Source organism: Sciurus vulgaris, assembly GCF_902686455.1.
Source record: "Sciurus vulgaris genome assembly, chromosome: 8".
NCBI classification, from domain to species: domain Eukaryota; kingdom Metazoa; phylum Chordata; class Mammalia; order Rodentia; family Sciuridae; genus Sciurus; species Sciurus vulgaris.
Genome location: NC_136468.1, coordinates 93,295,854 through 93,313,903, shown reverse-complemented (window position 1 = coordinate 93,313,903; position 18,050 = coordinate 93,295,854).

Here is an 18,050-nt window from a genome sequence, read left to right as displayed (position 1 = left end):
TCTCCTCTCTTGAATCCTGAGTTCTGGAGCAACACGTAATGCAGCCACCCTCTAGGCCGCCATCTTGAAAACCTCTAATTCTAATCTTTAATGTAGAAATTCCAACTCGTCGTTTAAATTAAAAAAGAAAGAGTCATAGGACTAGCTTATACACATGGGAGAAAAAGAAAGTGCCTTTAATCTTTTTTTTCTGGTTTAAAAAATTTTACAAATATTGATACCTTCCAGAAAACAAAAAGATATATTTATTTAAATACATTGCCAGGGCAGTACATTAGTAAGAACCAAGTAAAATTACAAATTTTTAAGAGGTGAGAGTTTATTTTCACAGTCTGGCTGACTTAGAAGTCTCCTTTGTTAGAAAAACGGTTTGTCAGAGCAATTTTGGGACACCAGCATGCAGAAGTAGAGACAGGTGTGGAGATACACTATGTCATCAGCTCCAGTTCTTCACTCCTCCCTGTGCTTAGATCCTGCATCCCTACCGCTCTTGCCTTGGGTTTGACCCAGAGACTTGTTTTGGTGTAGAATGAGGCAGAAGTAATGGGTACTATTTATGTTTCATTGAACCCAGCAGGATTGTAAGATCCAAGGAAGGACAGATTAGTGGAGATACCTGAAATGCAGCAGGGAGATACCAACCAGGGCTCCAGAGAGAAAGTTGGAGTGAAGGTGATATAGAAGGGCATAGGCAGGCAAGGCAAGATGGCAAGTGAGGGGGGTGGGGGCAGGGCCAGAACAAAGGAGCATGGAGAGGGTCTTCCAATGAGGTCAACTTCCTACTTGAGGAAAGTACTTATGGACACAAGTGGGGCACCCAATCAGACAGACACTTTTATACTCATGCCCTTAACCAGGGAATTCAATAAAATATTAAAATAGATGCATGGACATGGGGCACCAATAAATGATAGAGAGGACAGCATGGACAGGGGAGGAGAAAAGGAAAGGAGGAAAGTCCAGAGACCATGAAAAGAACAAACCAAAACTCCCCCCACTGGAGTCCCAGCTTCAGGGCCCCTTCTCTTCAGAGAAGTCTGTCTTTGTCACTTTTGCAATAAATCCAATGCTTACTTGCTATCTCTGTGTCCCGTTCTTCAATTCTTTGCTGAAGGGAGACAATGAACCCAACCCCTCCAGATGGTAATAGGAAATTTCTGGCTAATCAGATTGGGACAGAGAGGCTTCCCATTGCCTGGGGTATAACAATTGCAGATTGGCCAGTGCTATCCATATTCAGGACTTGTAAAATAGATGTATTTTCTAAAAAAAAACAACAACAACAAAAAAAAAAACAAAAAAAAAAAACTAAGCAAAAGCAACAAACTGGTGTTGTAAGCTATTATACCTTAGTTTAGTCTAATTTCTTTCTATAGAATTTTTATTTTTCTGGTTCAGAAGAGCAGAGGAGATAGTAAACCAAAGAAAGTCTTAATCAGGACTTAATGTCTGGATTTGTCATTGTGGCACACATCTTTAATCTCAGCTATGTGGGAGGCTGAGGCAGGAGAATCACCAAGTTCCAGGCCAACCTGGGCAATTTAAGCAAGACCCTCAGCAATTTAGGAAGACCCTGTTTCAAAATATAAATGAAAAGGGCTGAGGATGGTGCTCAGTGGAAAACCAACCCTGGATTCAACCCCCAGTACCCCCCCCCCCAAAAAAAAAAGTCTGTGGAGAGTAGACAGTGGTGCATACCTGTAGTCTAAGCCTCTGGGAGGCTGAGGTAAGAGGATCCCTTGAGCCAGGGAATTGAGACCAGCCTTGGCAATGCAGTGATATTGCATCACAAAAAAACTAACAGAACCCCCCCCCCACCCCCAAGTTGGGTGTGGTGGTGCGTGTGTGTAATTCCAGCAGCTCAGGAGACTGAGGCAGAAGGATTGCAAGTTCCAGGCCAGCCTTGGCAACTTAGCAAGGTCCTAAGCAACTCAGCGAGACCCTGTCTCGAAATAAAAATAAGGGTCTGGGAATGTAGCTTAGTGGTAAAGCACCCCTGGGTTCCATCTCTAGTACCAAAACAAAACAAACCCTCAAGTTAAAAAATGTTAGGTAAAAAGACACCATGGGTTAACGTTTGAGAGCATTGTTTTAAATGACAGCAAGAAAGATACAAAGACCATTTCTTAAATCTAAGGTCCTTGCATCACCTTCCAAGGCAGTGAAGTTATTTTTGGAGGGTTATGGGTCAGCAGGTCTTCTTAGGGAAGCTACCATATTGTGTCTACAGAGAAACCTCCTTGTAGGCTTCTTATGTGCTTCCTCCACCACCCAGGGCAGGAACAACGTCATGTTCGTCTCTGTACTTCTGGCATCTGATGCAGTTCCTGGCATGTATGGAACCGAAGATGATTTCAGTCTTTTGCACTTGACAGATTAATAATATAAACAGATAACAGCCAAACTATAAAAATATAGCTCTGACCTACTATCTGCAGCAATCAATTCAGGAAACCGAATAATGAACCCCTGTAGCAATTGACCTCAAATGTTAAACCTGATTAATAATGGACAGTTTCCCTAATTTTTGCTCTTGCTTCTAACTTATGACCAGTTAGAGAAAGTCAAATATGCTTCCCTAACCAATCACGTAGGAAGCCTCCAGCTTCCTAAGTCAACAGCCTCCAATCAGGGCACACCTAAAGTCTTCCCATTCCTCTGCCTGCTTGTGAGTCCCAGTGATGGGGTCGATTCCTTTGCTGCTGCAGTTTCTGAATAAACCACTGCTTATTCTTATTTCGGTGTTCTTCATTTATTTTCACACATTTGGAGTAACTGCTTCACTTAATAGTGTGAATTAGGAAGGTTGAAACTATTTTAATTGATAAGGAGATAGAAATGCGCACAGTTGATCAGTACACACTTGTATACGTGTTTTGAAATATCACATCAAATGCAACAAATGTGAACAATTATTACATGTTAATAAAAACTATTTTAATCAAATGCAACAACTCTCTATTGCATGCCCAGTGTATGCCAGGTGCTAGGCTATTTCTTGTGTATTTTTGCTATGATTTTATATGTCTTTATATACAGTATTCGATGTATGGCATATGTCTACTTTAGGGGTGGTTAACTCATACACAAATACTTCATATTATATCATACTCACATTTCATAAAATAGTATGTATCATTAAAAACAGTACCATTAATATTGTCTCTTATCTTTTGGTTTCCTTTTGAACCGTTTCCTGTTTCTGTTTTAGACTGGCTCAAAATTGGGTGGGTAGGGACCATTGGGTGGGTATGATCAGTCCTGCATATGTAGATGTCCTTTGAAGTCTGAGGTAATTATAGACATTAAGTTTCCTTTTCTAGCTTTATTTCCTACCACAGGGTAGTGACAATTAAGAGCAATTGAAACAGATCTACTAATAGCCATTAGATTTCAATCACAGGACTTTGGAAGAAATCCAACCCAGAGTAAAACTCAAGGAGCCTTGCTGACCAATTGGTGGCATAGTTGCCTCTCTCTCTGACTGCTGTCTTTGACAGACATCTTGAATCCATCACCTCAATCTTTCCTGCTCTGCCTGAATATAGCTCCAGAAACCTGCTAAACACAGTTCTACAGGCAGCCCTACTGATCAAATGCAGGAGCATGCTAAATGGGATGGATTGCCATGTCTCTTCTTTTCCATCCCATATAAAACAAAGGTTGGTGGAAAACCATTCAATTCGTTTCATGACCCCATGGAGGGTCAAAACCACAGCCTGAATGATGTGGATCTGGAGAACAGGATTAGCTACAGATTGAAGCAGGACCAATTTCAGCACAATATCAAGAAAAAGAACTTTTTGTATGAAAAGTTTAAAACATGTAAGAGAATGGGATAATTAACCTTCATGGACCCATTGCTATGCTTCAGGAATTATCAGCTCATGGTGAATCTATTTTCTCTCTACTTTCTTCTTTCCTTTCCTACTCTGGGTTATTCTGAAGCAAATCCTAACCATATTATATTATCTGTGAATATTTGAATAGACATCTATAAAAGATAAGGACTGTTTTTAGAAATTTAAGCCTATTACCTATTTCACCTAAAAAATTAACAATAGTTCCTTAACATCATCAAATATTCAGATAATTTTCAGATTTTTCCCAATTGTTGCATTAATGCTTTTGGTAATAATTTGTTTGAATCAGGGCCTAAAAAAAATTCGTACATTCCAATTGGTGGATATGTTTCTAAAATAGCTTTGTATAAGATTTTTATTCCTGCCCCAACACACTGGAAATTTATCTGTCAAGAGATCAGTTGCTTGTCCTTTAAAATTTCACAGCCTAGACTTTGCTGAGACCATCAGGAGGCGTGTGCTGTCTGGTTGTCTTGTTTCCTTTTTTTGTAATTTTAGGGGCTGTTGATAGTCATTGCCTAGAATCATGAATAAGAACAGATTTCTAAAACATTTGTTCCATCTAATTAATGAGCGACAGTCTCAGAGAACAATGAGCAAAATCAATTTTATCTGTTTTCTTTAGTTTAATCCGTAAAATTGCATTTCAAATAACATCTCATCCTTTTAACGTTTTTGGAAATTGTTATTAATACTTATTATAAAGTTGCAATGAATAAATTTTCACAAGAATAGGTCAAAAGAGTAATGTTCATTCCATGTTGTTTATAATGGTAAAACATGTCAAAGGCCTAAATTACCAACATTGGGGTGGTAGCTAACTAAGTTATGGTACATCAAAGATGAATGAACATATGACTGACCTTTAAAATCATGTTGTATGATTTTTGTTTTTCATGGTGCTGGGTATGGCACTCAGAAAATTTTAATTGTATTCTCAAGAAAATACATTAATAGAGAAAATCTCATCCCAACATAGTATGTAAAATAGGATCCTAATTTTTAAAAAGATGAATATATTGGACTGGTTATATATGACTAGATGGGTATATATGATTGGAAGATACTATTCTAAAAAGTGATATAAATCTTATCTTGGATATTATCTTACACAGTGGCACAAATAATCAACATGTATTTCTTTTCTTTTTTATTAGCAAGGGAAAACTTAAGGACATGCCAGTTGAAGCATTATGGAAAATAATATTCCTACAAGACAGCTCCTTCAAAAAAACAGAGGAAAGAGGCTGGGGAGGAGAGAGGGGAAATTGGCCAAACATTAAACCTCTCCTAGTGCACCCTTTCCCAATAACAATGGGCCTTGAGGGGATAAAGCAAACTTTCATCCCTTCCCAGTTTCATCCCCAGCATCTCCACCAAAAGCAAACCTTTACCCCTTCCCAACCGCAGTGCATCTTGAAGGAAGGAGGCAAATACTGAATGCTGGACCCTGGACTTTGACCTCCCCCCATCACACATTAGTCCTAAATGGAGGGACAGCAGATATTGAAACTCTGGGAAACAATGGATCCCAGAGAAAGTAAAACTGGGCAAGATTTGAGTACTCATCCCTCAGGATCAGGACTCCTGTAAGAGTAAGTTTCAACCTTTTTACAACTACCCTCCTAATTTAAAGTTCTAACCTGTACAACTAGCCCCAGACGGTCCAAACTGCACATCCTCAGTCTTCAATGAGACTATAAAACCCAGACTCCTTCTGTAACTCAGGGGCCAGCTCCATACCCAGAAAATGGGCCCTCCCATGCCTGATCTATGGACTTTGCTGCAGAATAAAGGACGGCTTACTGATCTGAGGTTTGCTTCCTGTCTCCTGCCTCCGTCATTTGTGGGCCATGAACTTTAACCAGTGTGGTGAGATGATGAGTAGTTTAAATTTTATTGTTTATTCTCTTCTGTAGTTTCCAATTTTCTTCTATGGATGTGTATCATTTCAATAATCAGAAAAATAATATATATGTATATATGTCCTGGGGATTAAACCCAGGGGTGCTTAACCACTGAGCTATATCCCCAGCCCTTTTTGTTTTGAGTCAGGGTCTTGCCAAGTTACCTAGGGCATTGCTAAGTTGCTGAGGCTATCTTTGAATTTGTATCTTCCTGCCTCAGCTTCCAAGTTGCTGGGATTAGAGGCAAGTGCCACTGAGCCTGGCAAAATAATGTATTATTTTTATTTTTGTTTGTTATTTTTAGTTATACATGACAATAGAATGTATTTGACACATTATACATACTTGGAGTATTACTTCCCATGTTTGTGGTTGTACATGATGTGGAGTTACACTGGACGTATGAACATAGGAAAGTTATATCTGATTCATTCTACTGTTTTTCCAATCCCATCCCTTTCCCTTCCCTTCATTCCCCTTTGTCTAATCCACTGAACTTCCATTAAAAGAATGGATTTTAAAAAGTGATGGACTTCCCACTATTAGGAGTTGTTTTAATTTGACTTTGTTTTGTTTGAGATATATTAGAGGCCCTATACTGGGTAGAAAATTGGAGTAGATAGCCCCCAGATCTAATTCGGATATTAAAAACAAAATATCTATAGCACTCAGAACATTAGTTGGAGTCAGATGGCCGGCAACTAGGTCTGTGTTTATCCCTACTTACCACTTAGGTTTGAGTGATCTCTTTTAGCTTTTAAGCCTTTGTTTTGCTTTAATAGAGAATGAGAGAGAATAATACATTTAATCTTTCTAATTTACAAGGATATTACAAAGACAAAAAAATGGAGCATGTAGCAGAAAAACAGCCTGTGTATCACATTTTAAAGAGCAATTCTTGTGATGTTCATTATTGTACCATACCCAGGGGCTTAGCAATGACGCAGCTCTGGAGCTCCACCTGCCACCTTTGTCCAGCTCTCAGGCTTCCCTGGGGCAGGCCCCCTTCTGACCTTTCAGCATTCATTAGCATTCCATCTTTTGTTTGCCAATGCCTAGGGCACATCCTAGGCTCCCAGCATTATTTTATATTCCTATAGTTGCCACTGGGCAGGAGCCATGTCTACTTGTGCATATAGTTGACCATAAAAAGTCATTGGTGACCAATCGATGTTCAAGAAGCCCAGCAGAGTTGCTGCTTTTCTTTGGTGTGTTGTGACTTGACTTTTGATTACCTGGTTGGGGGTCTTCTCTGGCGCCCTACGAACTTTCTTGGGAATTGTGGGCTTCCACAGAGGGTAGATAGAATAAGACCGATGATAGACAGATCTGAGATGCTGGTGACAGCTGTGGTTGTGATGGAGTGAAATGGAACTTGGGGTCAAAGACTGGTGTTGTATCCTGAGCTCTGCCACCACTAGCATGTGGGTTGAATCTAGTTTTTAGACAGTCGGGGGCCACCATGGGGACAAAGGGCAGATATACTCCCTATAAGATATGCAAAATGACAAACCCTAAAAAAGTGTGGCCTGGGAAGAGGGAGTGAGGAAGAAGATAACATATTGATAACATTGATCTTTTCCCAATGCATCCTTTCCCAGTGACAGAACAATCTCTAGAAAGGAAGCAAATATCCCCCAGTGACAAGACAATCCCTGGGAAGGAGATATCCATCAAGCCTAGAATGGCAGTCTCTGGGAGGAAGCTAAAGCATTGATCCTTCCCAAAATAAATCCTTTCCCAGTGACAGTACAACGGGACCCTGGAGGGAAAGAGATAAATACTGAACACTGACCCCCCGGCCCTCCATTCTTCCCCAAAGTAAAAATATTGCCCATTTAATACAAATCTCAAATTCCCACAAACCTGTTTCCTGAATGCCCAAACTGACATGCTCTGTCAATAATTAAGTCACCTCTTAGTGCAACCTATATAAGCACAGACTCCCCCTTTGGCCGGTGGCTCATTCTCCACCAGGAAAGTGGGTCCACCAGAGACCTGACTCCACTGCTGAATAAAGGCTGTGCTGATCCATGAAGTTTGCACCCAGCTTGGTCATTTCGTGTTAACACTTCCAAGGCCTTAACTCAACGACCTATTGCTCATTAAAAGTGTGGTATGTGTTCTACTCTACCCCTACTTTACTCTTGTAAACAATCTTATCAAACACAGAGATCAGGTGCATCATAGAAGCCAGAATGCCCTGATAGAAGAAATACAGCAGTTTTCTGGGATTAACTAACTGCTTGTTCTTGAAGGCCAAGATATTTGTACAAGAAAAATCTTTTAAAGCCATATCCTTGACCAATGGGAAATTATCAGACTTTAGTCCACCCTATACATTGACAAAATCGCATCTCCCTTTGTGTGAAGAGCAGCCTGGTCTGCTCTCCATCAGGGCTATGTCCCTTTAGCTGAAGCTCCAATTAAAGCCCTGCCTGTATGTTTGCACTCATTTACACTCATCGGTGGTATGATTTCATTTCTGCCATCACTGAATCATAAGTTCCTTTCTTCAGTATCAGTTTTCCCAACCTGATCCAGGAGAATTCTGGATGTTTAAGATTCCTAGAATGGCTATTATCAAGAACACAAACAATAATAGATGTTGGCGTGGATGTGGGGGAAAAGGCATACTTTTACTTTGTTGGTGGAGTTGCAAATTGGTGCAACCACTCTGGAAAGCAGTGTGGAGAATCCTCAAAAAACTTGGAATGGACCCACCTTTTGACCCAGTTATCCCACTCCTCAGTTTATACCCAAAGGACTTAAAATTAGCATACTAAAGTAACACAGCCACATTAATGTTTATAGCAGCTCAATTCACAATAGCTAGATTGTGGAACCAACCTAGATGCCCTTAGACAGATGAATGGATAAAGAAACTGTGGTATATATACACAATGGAATATTATTCAGCCACAAAGAAGAAGGATATTATGACATTTGAAAATAAATGGGTGGAATTGGAGAATATCATGCTAAGTGAAATAAGTCAATCCCAAAAAACCAAAAGTCGAATGTTTTCCCTAAGTGAAGAATGATATATAATGGAGGTCAGGGTGGGTGGGGAGTGAGAGAAGAATGAAGGAACTTTAGATCATGTAGAAGGAAATGAGAGGGAGTGGGGGTATGAAAAATGGTGGACTGAGACAGACATCATTACCCTATGTACATGTATGATTACACGAATGGTATGAATCTGCATGGTGTACAACCATAGAAATGAAATGATGTACCCCATTTGTGTACAATGAATCAAAATGCAGTCTGTAAAAAACTAAAAAATAAAAAATAAGGGAAATTAAATAAAAGATTCCTTGGGGGCTATTGTCTATTTTGAACCTGTGATTCCAAGTTAATGACCTCTGTGAGGTCTTGGGACATCATTTCACATCACTGAGCCTCAATATTCTCATCTGTAAGACAAGGATATATTCATAATCATGAAGATCACATCGTAAAGATTATTATAGGTATAATACCAGTTCTAGTGCTGTAAAAATAAAAGTTAAGATGGCTGCAGAATGGTCCAGAGAGAGTAGAATTTGCTGCACAAACACAAGTCCTTCAGTTTTTTACTTCCAGATAAAAAATGCTATTTGGAAAGAATGTGCTTTATGAGTACAGCATGCAACAGTTTCCAGTTCTGGGACTTCTGCTGACTCTGGCTGATTCAAAGGAACAACCCCCCATGACAGCCTCCTAGCAACCAGTCATGTATAGCTTAATGTATAACAGATTTCAGCACCAATCTAAATTCATCCAGAACAACTTATGTAACAAGGCCAAGAGAAAGTTGTTCAAAACAAGTTATGAAAGTTGTTCAATACAAGTTATAATATTGAACAACTGTTCTGAGTTGTTCTGTTTCCTCAAATATTAAAGTTCTGTTCTGTTTCCTCGAATATTAAAGTTTGAATATTAGAAAAGCACACCTAGGCAAGTATATAGAGCAGGTTTTATTTAAAAGTAGTAACAGAGACTTCTCCCAGGAGGGAGCAGGGGGCCATGACTGGAATTCTGGTATCTCAAGACGTGAGAGCTCCCTGCCCCTTTTATAGACAAAAGTTTCCTTTGTTCTCCTGCTCTCTCCCCACTTATCTTTCTTCTTCCTGCCTATGTGACAAGCCCAGGAGTTGCTGGTGGGATGGTCAGGGATTGAGCAGGTGGGTTGGAAAACAATATATAGATTTATGACTAGAGGTCCAACCAATCAGATTCTACCTTCAGTACGGGGGGGGGGGGGCTACTGTACTAGGTATAAAGTGTATGTGTGTGCGTGTGTGTGTGTGTGTGTGTCCTGGGGCAGGGAAGACCTGTGTTAGCCAGCGTGGCAGGGGACTCTGGAGATTTAGGATAGCAGCTCTTTACCATTCCACACAGAAGTATTGTATTTTTACAATAGGTACAGTCAAGTGGAATATTTTACTTAGGGTAGGTCAGGGACATCTTCTTTCCATGCCCACTTCTGTATTATCAATGTTTGTATTAGTTCATTTTGTATTGCTCTAACAAAATACATGAGCCTGTATACATTATTCAGAAAAGAGGTTTATTTAGCTCACAGTGTTGGAGAATCAAGAGCATGACTCTGGCATCCGTTCAGCTCTAGGGAGAACCTTCTGAGTACATCATGGCTGATGGCATCATGGAGAGAACCAACGGGAGAAGGAGAGATCACATGGCAAGACTTCCAGGGCAGGAGACATGGAGGAGCCAGCCTTGATTACAAGCACTCTCATGGATCCTATCCACTTCTCTGAGACTTGAATCACTCTTATGAGAGTATTAATTCATTCGTAAGGGTGGAGCCACCATGACCTAATTACTTTCCATTAAGCCCCCCACCTCTTTCTGTTTCCATCACCTCAACACCACCGCAATGGGGACCAAGCTTCCAGCGCGTGAATCTTTGGGGGATGAACCACATTTACTTGTGTGTATGGTATTTTACAGATGAGAGTGTCCAGAAACATATCAAGATGCCATAAAAAGCATGCTTGTATTAGTCAGCTTTGCATTGCTGTGAACAACACCTGAAAAGAACAACTTGAAAAAGGGAAAGTTTATTTTGACTCAAGGTTACAGAGGTTTGGTCCATGGTTGGCTGAATCCATTGTTCTGGGCCCAAGATGAGGTAGAACTTCATGATGGAAGGGTGTGGTGAAGGAAAGCTGCTCTGCTCAGGGCCTTTCCAGGTCATACCTCGGACCCACCTTCTCCAGCCACACTCAACCTGCCTAAGTTACCACTCCATCAGTCCAAACTCAAATGCACTGATTAGGTTACAGCTCTCACCACCCAATCATTTCACCTCCAACTATTGCTGCATCAACACAGAAGCTTTGGGGGACACCTCACATTCAAACCATAATAGTGCTGGATGCTAGTGGCGAGGAAGGCAGGTTTCCAGGCCAGTTAAGGAATCACTATAAAGTTACTCTCCCCCAACAAATTCCAACTTCAGATTTGCTGTGTATTGTACAAGTGTCTTGCTCCATAATTCAGTGCCTGAAAACCTTCAGAAGAGGAGCAGTATGGATAGGAAAATAGATTTAGAAAGAAGAGTGCCATGAACAAGACACAGTTCCATCACTCACAGGCTGTGTGACCTTGGGTAATACCTCTCTGGGCTGTACTTCTTCGGGTGGGGCAGTACTGGGAATTGGAGCCCTCTATCACTGAGCTATATCCCCAGCCCTTTTTGTTTTTTGGCACAGGTTTTCACTAAGTTGCTAAGGCCAGTCTCCAACTTGTGACCCTTCTGCCTCAGTCTCCTGAGTAGCTAGGAGAACAGGGGTGGGATCAATTACATCTCTTAGCTGGAATATTGTCCTTCCTACTTCCGCCCTACATTAGGCACCATTATCTTCTCATTGCAGGCAGAGAAACAGATGGGGCCAGTGGACTCACCCTGGCCAGCAAAGCAGACCTATTAATAGGGACCCAGGTTGCTCTGGCTTCCGTCCTGGGAGCCCCCAGGGCCTGCTGGCGCCTCCCTGCTTGCTCTCTTGAGCCAAATGTAGCCTAGCTGACTCCTCTGGCACTTCCGCCTCACTCTCAGGGCTTAAGCCCCTAAAGGAAGGGTAAAAGGAAGGTATCCAGGGTGAGGGACACTGGAGAAGACGCGTTGGGAAGGGGAGTTACCAAGCAGCCGTGAGCCAGGCATCCTCCGGGAAGCACAGCCTAGAAGAGCAAAGACTTCAGCTTTAAGAAGAGTAATTGAGAAGAAAACAATCCTGGCTCCTCCTCCACCCTCGCTAAACCTTCCATCCTCCTCGGGGACAGAAACGGCCCAGATGTGCCAGGAGGAGAGGAACAGTGCGCCAAGCCTTTGTCCCCAGGTGAACTAAGTGCAAAAAGCGAGGGGAAAAGTATCCCGTGCTTAATGCCACGGCCGTCCTCCTCTCGGCCCCCAGTAAAGCCTCCGGACAATCTCTGTACATCACCATCTTCCTTCAGTCCAAGTGCCCCATCCACTCTGGACTGTCAGGCGCTGACATCACCCAGATTACCTTTAGTCCACTTGGGGGTGGAAGGGTTGCCCTCCCTGTAGCTTTCTCCCCTGAAGGGGCAGAGGCGGAGCAGTCGGCTGGGGGCGCCCCGACGCCAGGAGGGAGTAATCCTTTGGCAGGCTAGGGGTGTTGATCCTCTGGGGAGCCGGGGCGCTCACCTGGGCTCGGCCTGGCGCTCTGAGATGGGATCGGTCTCTTCAGCGCTGGCGCGATCCCGCAGCACCGTGGTGCAGATGGGCTCGTCGCCACAGCATCCCGAGGTTCCATCGGCCACTCCTGTTGCTCACAGAGACCCACTCGTGTTCCCCCAAACTCGTGAAGAGACACCCAATCCTCCCGCAGCTTGGGAGGCACTGCCAGCAACAGGGAACCGGGACCTGCGCCCGAAGTTGGAGAGCCCGGAGCTGTCCCCGGTGCTGAAGCGAGGGGAGACTATGTCCCAATCCTACTTGCCGCGAAGCTGCAGCCCTGCGGGTAAGTTTCCCTATAGCACCTAATAATCATGGGAAGCTCTTGCCAGGAGACCTTTTAGGGGACTTCTTACCTTCAGGGGGAGAAGAGAAGCCTCTATATCTAGACGGGACTTCGCTTTTCTTGTCATCTTGCCAATAATTTCTTTTACAAGTTAAGATTTATTTTTGGATCAGTAGGGGTTATTTCAGAAGGTTATTTTTTCGTTGGGTTTTAAACATTGCTGACAAGACAGCTAACATCCCAAGGACCCCTTTCTTCAGCTTTATACTGGCGCCAGTACTACGGGGAGAAGTCTTTTTGTTGACTTGGAAAGGCAAAGACAAAAGAAGCATTCCTTTCTGCCTTGTCCCAGGGGAATTAGGAAAAGGATCGGGAATTCTTGCTGGTCCAAGACTTAGGTTTACGTGTGAAGAAGGAAGCCAGGGTTCGAACTAGTTTCTTCAGAAAGGATTTGGGGTGTGAGCTTGGGGGAAGACTTTTAGGGTAGGCAATGTGAAGTGAAAATTATTCACAAGATTTGGAGTCAGAAGTGAATCTGAGTCTCCACCTGCTGCCTTCACTGTGATCTTGGGCCAGAGACTCTCCCTGTGCTTCTAGTTTTTAATCTGTGTCATAGGGATGGTAATAGTACTTGTCTCACTAGTAGCTGGAAAATATGAGCAGACAGGATGCATGCAGAAGTACTTTGCAAACTGTAGAATTCTATGCAAATATCCAGATGCATGCAGAAGTACTTTGCAAATTGTAGAATTTTATGCAAATATCCAACATTATATCTGAACCAGATTTTTTCACTTCATGAGCTGAGGGAAGAAAATGATGAAACTTTAAAAAATTTAGTTTGAGCTCAGTGGTAGAGCACTTGCCTTGCAAGTATGAGGCACTGGGTTCCATCCTCAGCAACACATAAAAATAAATAAAAAATAAAAATTTTAGTTTGAGATATTCAAAAGCTTCATTTATTCAAAGCAGGTCCTACTTTGTACAAGTGGGAGTAAAATTTCTTGGTCATAATTTTAAAAAGGCACTCTAGAATGTTGCTAAATATGTTAGCCTTTGCTTTCATCCTTGAATCCCCACTTCATCCCAAGCAGAGTTGGGGATTATCTGTTGCATTTTCAAGAAGGACTCAGTAGATTAAGTGTGCAACGTTGGTCCCCTTAAGTTCAAAAGGATGAGGTTAGTGGAGAGGGGATTGGCTTACACTTGGACTCACTGAGAAGTAAGGATATGTGTATTACTTTTCGATTGAGAACTTTGTTTTAAAAAATAGTATCAGCAAGACTTTGTTTCAAAAAATAAAAAAAGACCCTATGTAAATGTATGATTACACAAATGGTATGTCTCTACTTCATGTACAAACAGAGAAACAAGATGTACCTCATTTGTTTACAATAAAAATAAATAAATAAATAAATAAATAAAAAAGGCTGGGAATGTAGCTCAGTGGTAAAGTACTTCTGCATTTAATCCCCAGTGCCATGAAAAAATGAAAACATATTTTCTGTTTCCCCATTAGCTTTTATTTGTTCTTGTTTGATTCAAACATACTTCCCCCCCAATTAAAAGAAGACATATACATATTATCCTGACAAGGGAGGATTTACCATTGTTAAATATGTTTTCATTTTTTTTTCTTGTACAGATGACATATTCTTTGGTACTTATAGAAAGAGAACTAGGATAAGAATTAGGATGCTGTGTTCTGCTAACTTCAGTGTCCTTGGGCAGCTTACTTAAGTTTTCTAAGGTCCTACAATCTTCTCTTTAAAAACGAGTAAGGAAATCATGTAGGTAGAAATGGTTGGCAAATTATAAATATTGCATAAGAGTAAGGCATTGTTAAAGTTATCTGGAGACTTAATATTTGCTAATGTGTGGGTGAATACTTTCTATGCAGATGTATTATGGTCTACATTGGGGTTTCTTTGTGGAACTCTTAAATATTTTGTGTGGGATATTAGTTGACTCATTAGTTGACTTATTAATGAATGGTTAATACTTTTTTTTCTTGCTATACCTTTGCTTGTGTGGTCAGAAGACTTGGATATTGCAATTAATTCACACATTTATAATGCCATAAAACTAATTTCTAGGAATTTGCACTGAATTAATTTCTGTCCTGATTTCAATGACTATACCCTGGAAATACTTTAACTTTTTGATTGTACAAGATTTTTTTCATGCCTTCCATTTTTATTTCATAAAGAATATTTCCAATTAAAATTACATTCTGAGTTTTATATCACCTAGGATACTTATACAAAGTTATTAGATTTCTTATGTTGCTCTTTTAAAAAAGTAGTACTTGAGATTACATCTCTGAAGTGTGGTGGGTTTTAGACAGTTGGAATTGCAGATGAGGCCCATTTTTATCATCTGTAAAAATGAAGTGCATTCTCTCTCACTATGAAGCTTGGTGGCTTTTTGCTGAACTAAACATTTTTTTTTCTAAAAAATTATGGTATTGCATAGAATAACAGAAACTTGTGAATTCTGGGAGCAAATTAGTTTTGCATCTCTCTCTATCTGTATATAATACACACACACACATATGTCTTTTTTTGTGTGTTGTGTTGGGGATTGAACCTACAACTGAGCTATATCACAATTCTTTTTATTTTAAATTTTTTTTATTTTGAGGCAGGGTCTCACTAAGTTGCCCAGGCTGGTCTTGAACTTGCCATCCTCCTGCCTCAGCCTCTTGAGGCACTGGAATTACAGGTGTATGCCACTGCATCCAGCTTAAAATTTGTATTTTATAAGCCCAACTGAAAACACACACACACACACACACACACACACACACACACACACACAGAGTTGTTATGTGCTGGATGCTATTTTGTGAGATTGTGGGATGGAATTTTTAAATTATCATTTTACAGATGAAGACACTAAGGCACAAGGAGGTTTATTAACTAATCACACACCTTTCAAATAACAGAGAGCAAGAGTTTAAACCCAAGTAGTCTGGCTCTGGAACTATATGTTCCTATCTATTTCTCTAAGCTGCTTGTTTTAGCATCTGTGTGTTTATTTTCCTTTAGTTTATTATTTGGTAATGTCCTTTAAAAGTTTTATTTTGTCTCAGCTGTGGTGAAGGGAACTAATGGAACCAATGGAAAGTGCTGGAAAGAAGGTGCCAGAGGATTAAGGAAGAAAGAGTCACCGTTGGTATTGGTGCTGTGGTCATTAGAGCCAGGGAGCTTAAGGGGAAAGTTGAATTCAGGGTCCAAGGTCAACTACTTTTCCTCATAGAAACTTTAACTCTTTGAGACTGAGATTTTTGTTAGGCATGGCGATGGTCCCTAGTCCCTTCTCATCCCTTCTCATCTCCTGAAGATTCCATGAGATAAGTGGTCAAAGTCCAAGTGGGGATCTGGTGTGTGTGTGTCTGTGTATTTCTTTCTTTCACTGTGCTGGGGCTTTAACTTAGGGCCTCAGGCATGCTCGGCAAGGGCTCTGAACCACATCCCCACCTGGGTGTTTTGTATGTTTGTATGTTTGTTTCAGAGGTTTGTGGAAAAGAGGGAGAAGCTTAATCCATCTTCAATGAAAAGCCACCTCAGAGTAAATAAATAACATAATAAACAATAAACTGTCCATAGCTATCTGTCTATTGCTTAATAATCTGTGACTATTTATCAAAGGCTCCTAGATTTTGTTTGAAAATCCTCTGGATGGGGTGAGACTTTGACATTATCATCGAAAATGATTTTTTGTTTAATAATCCGTGCATTAGCATTTTTTAGGGCCCTTTTAATTTTTAGTTATTGTCCCCTTTTTGCTTTTTTTTTCTTCTTGGCATTTGTAAAAATATGTCCTGTAAGCACTGGTTTTAAATTGCTTTAAAGTACAACCAGTTTTTGTCCAATGGCATCTTGAAGAGTTGTCTTGCAGGACTTTTGTCTGCTTCTTGGTTTCCACGTAATTCTTCTGTGATTCCTGATGAAGTTGCCACTCAGATGTCAGGATTGGTGGTTTCCAAACATCAGAGCTTATCAGAGTCACCAGAACCCCAGGCTGGTTGTAGGGGATAGAGCTGTGTTTTTAGCACGTCAACCAACTTTTCCAGGGGATTCCATTACCACCAAAGTGTGTATTGCACGCACCTAGAGACTTGCTAAAACGCAGTCATGGGGGCTCTCCCAAGTTTCTGGTAAGTAAGTTAGACAAGGAACTGAGAATCTGTATTTCTGACAAGTTCCCAGTTGCTGCTGATGCTCCTGCTCAATGGGCACACTTTGAAAACCAGTGGCCTCTAATAAACGTCACCCAGGAGGGCAGCTAGAAATAAAGAATGTTGTATTAGCCACGTGGAGATCTTGTTTTGGGACCTGGGTAAATGCTGTGGAGGAGAAGCTCTGGATTCAGACAGCTTTCATCTATTCAATCTCTTTCCTTCACCTCCCCAATCCCTTAGCAACCATTTTCTTGCCAATTTCTAAAATGTCAGGATAATTATGATCCTTTGCCAGTGAAGCTTTTAACTTGGGATTAAATTTTTTGGGTAACTTTTAGCTGAATTAAAAGGACTGACTAATGTGAAAATAAAACAAAACTCTCGTCATTTTAAAGATCAGTGGGTGGATGGGTGAGGTGTCGACACCACCGGTACCTTGATCTTCAACACTCTCAGCATCTTCTAATGTGTGTCCCTGTTCTGAGTTAATTTAAGCAGACAGAGCAGCCTTTTAAAGCTGAGGTTAGTGACAGGTAATACTGATGAGAACAGACGTGTGACCGGCAAGTGCTAGACTCCTGGGTGTGGCGTTACCTCTGGGAACTGCCCTCTCCACACACTTCCTTCCCCTAAGGGACACAAATCAGGGTCCCAAAGTCGTATCAAGACTGAGAGGTCTCAGAATCACTTTCTTCTGATTCTTTTCTGACAGTTACTAGAGTCATTGCTTCCAAAGTCAGTCTTGGCTGAAGGCAGAGTGGAGTCCCCTTCTAACCCCTGAGCACCAGTGGTACATCTACCTGCTGCTGCTGCTGGGTGGAAGACTTGTACTCACAATCTGTACAGCACTCTACAGATTAGAAAGTCCCCGTGGAGCCTCTTTGTCATTTTCTCTTCGTAACAGGCTTCTGAGGAAGATGGGACAGATGGCCTTATTCTTCCCCTTTAATAAAGAAAACAGATTTAAATCAACTTTTAGATTATTATTGATGACATGTTTTATCGCAGATCACTTGCAGTTAGTTAGACTTTTAGGTCCCATTATTAATTCCTCCTGGCAGTGCTGTGCCAGGGAAGCCGTCTCCAGAATCTTGATCTGGAA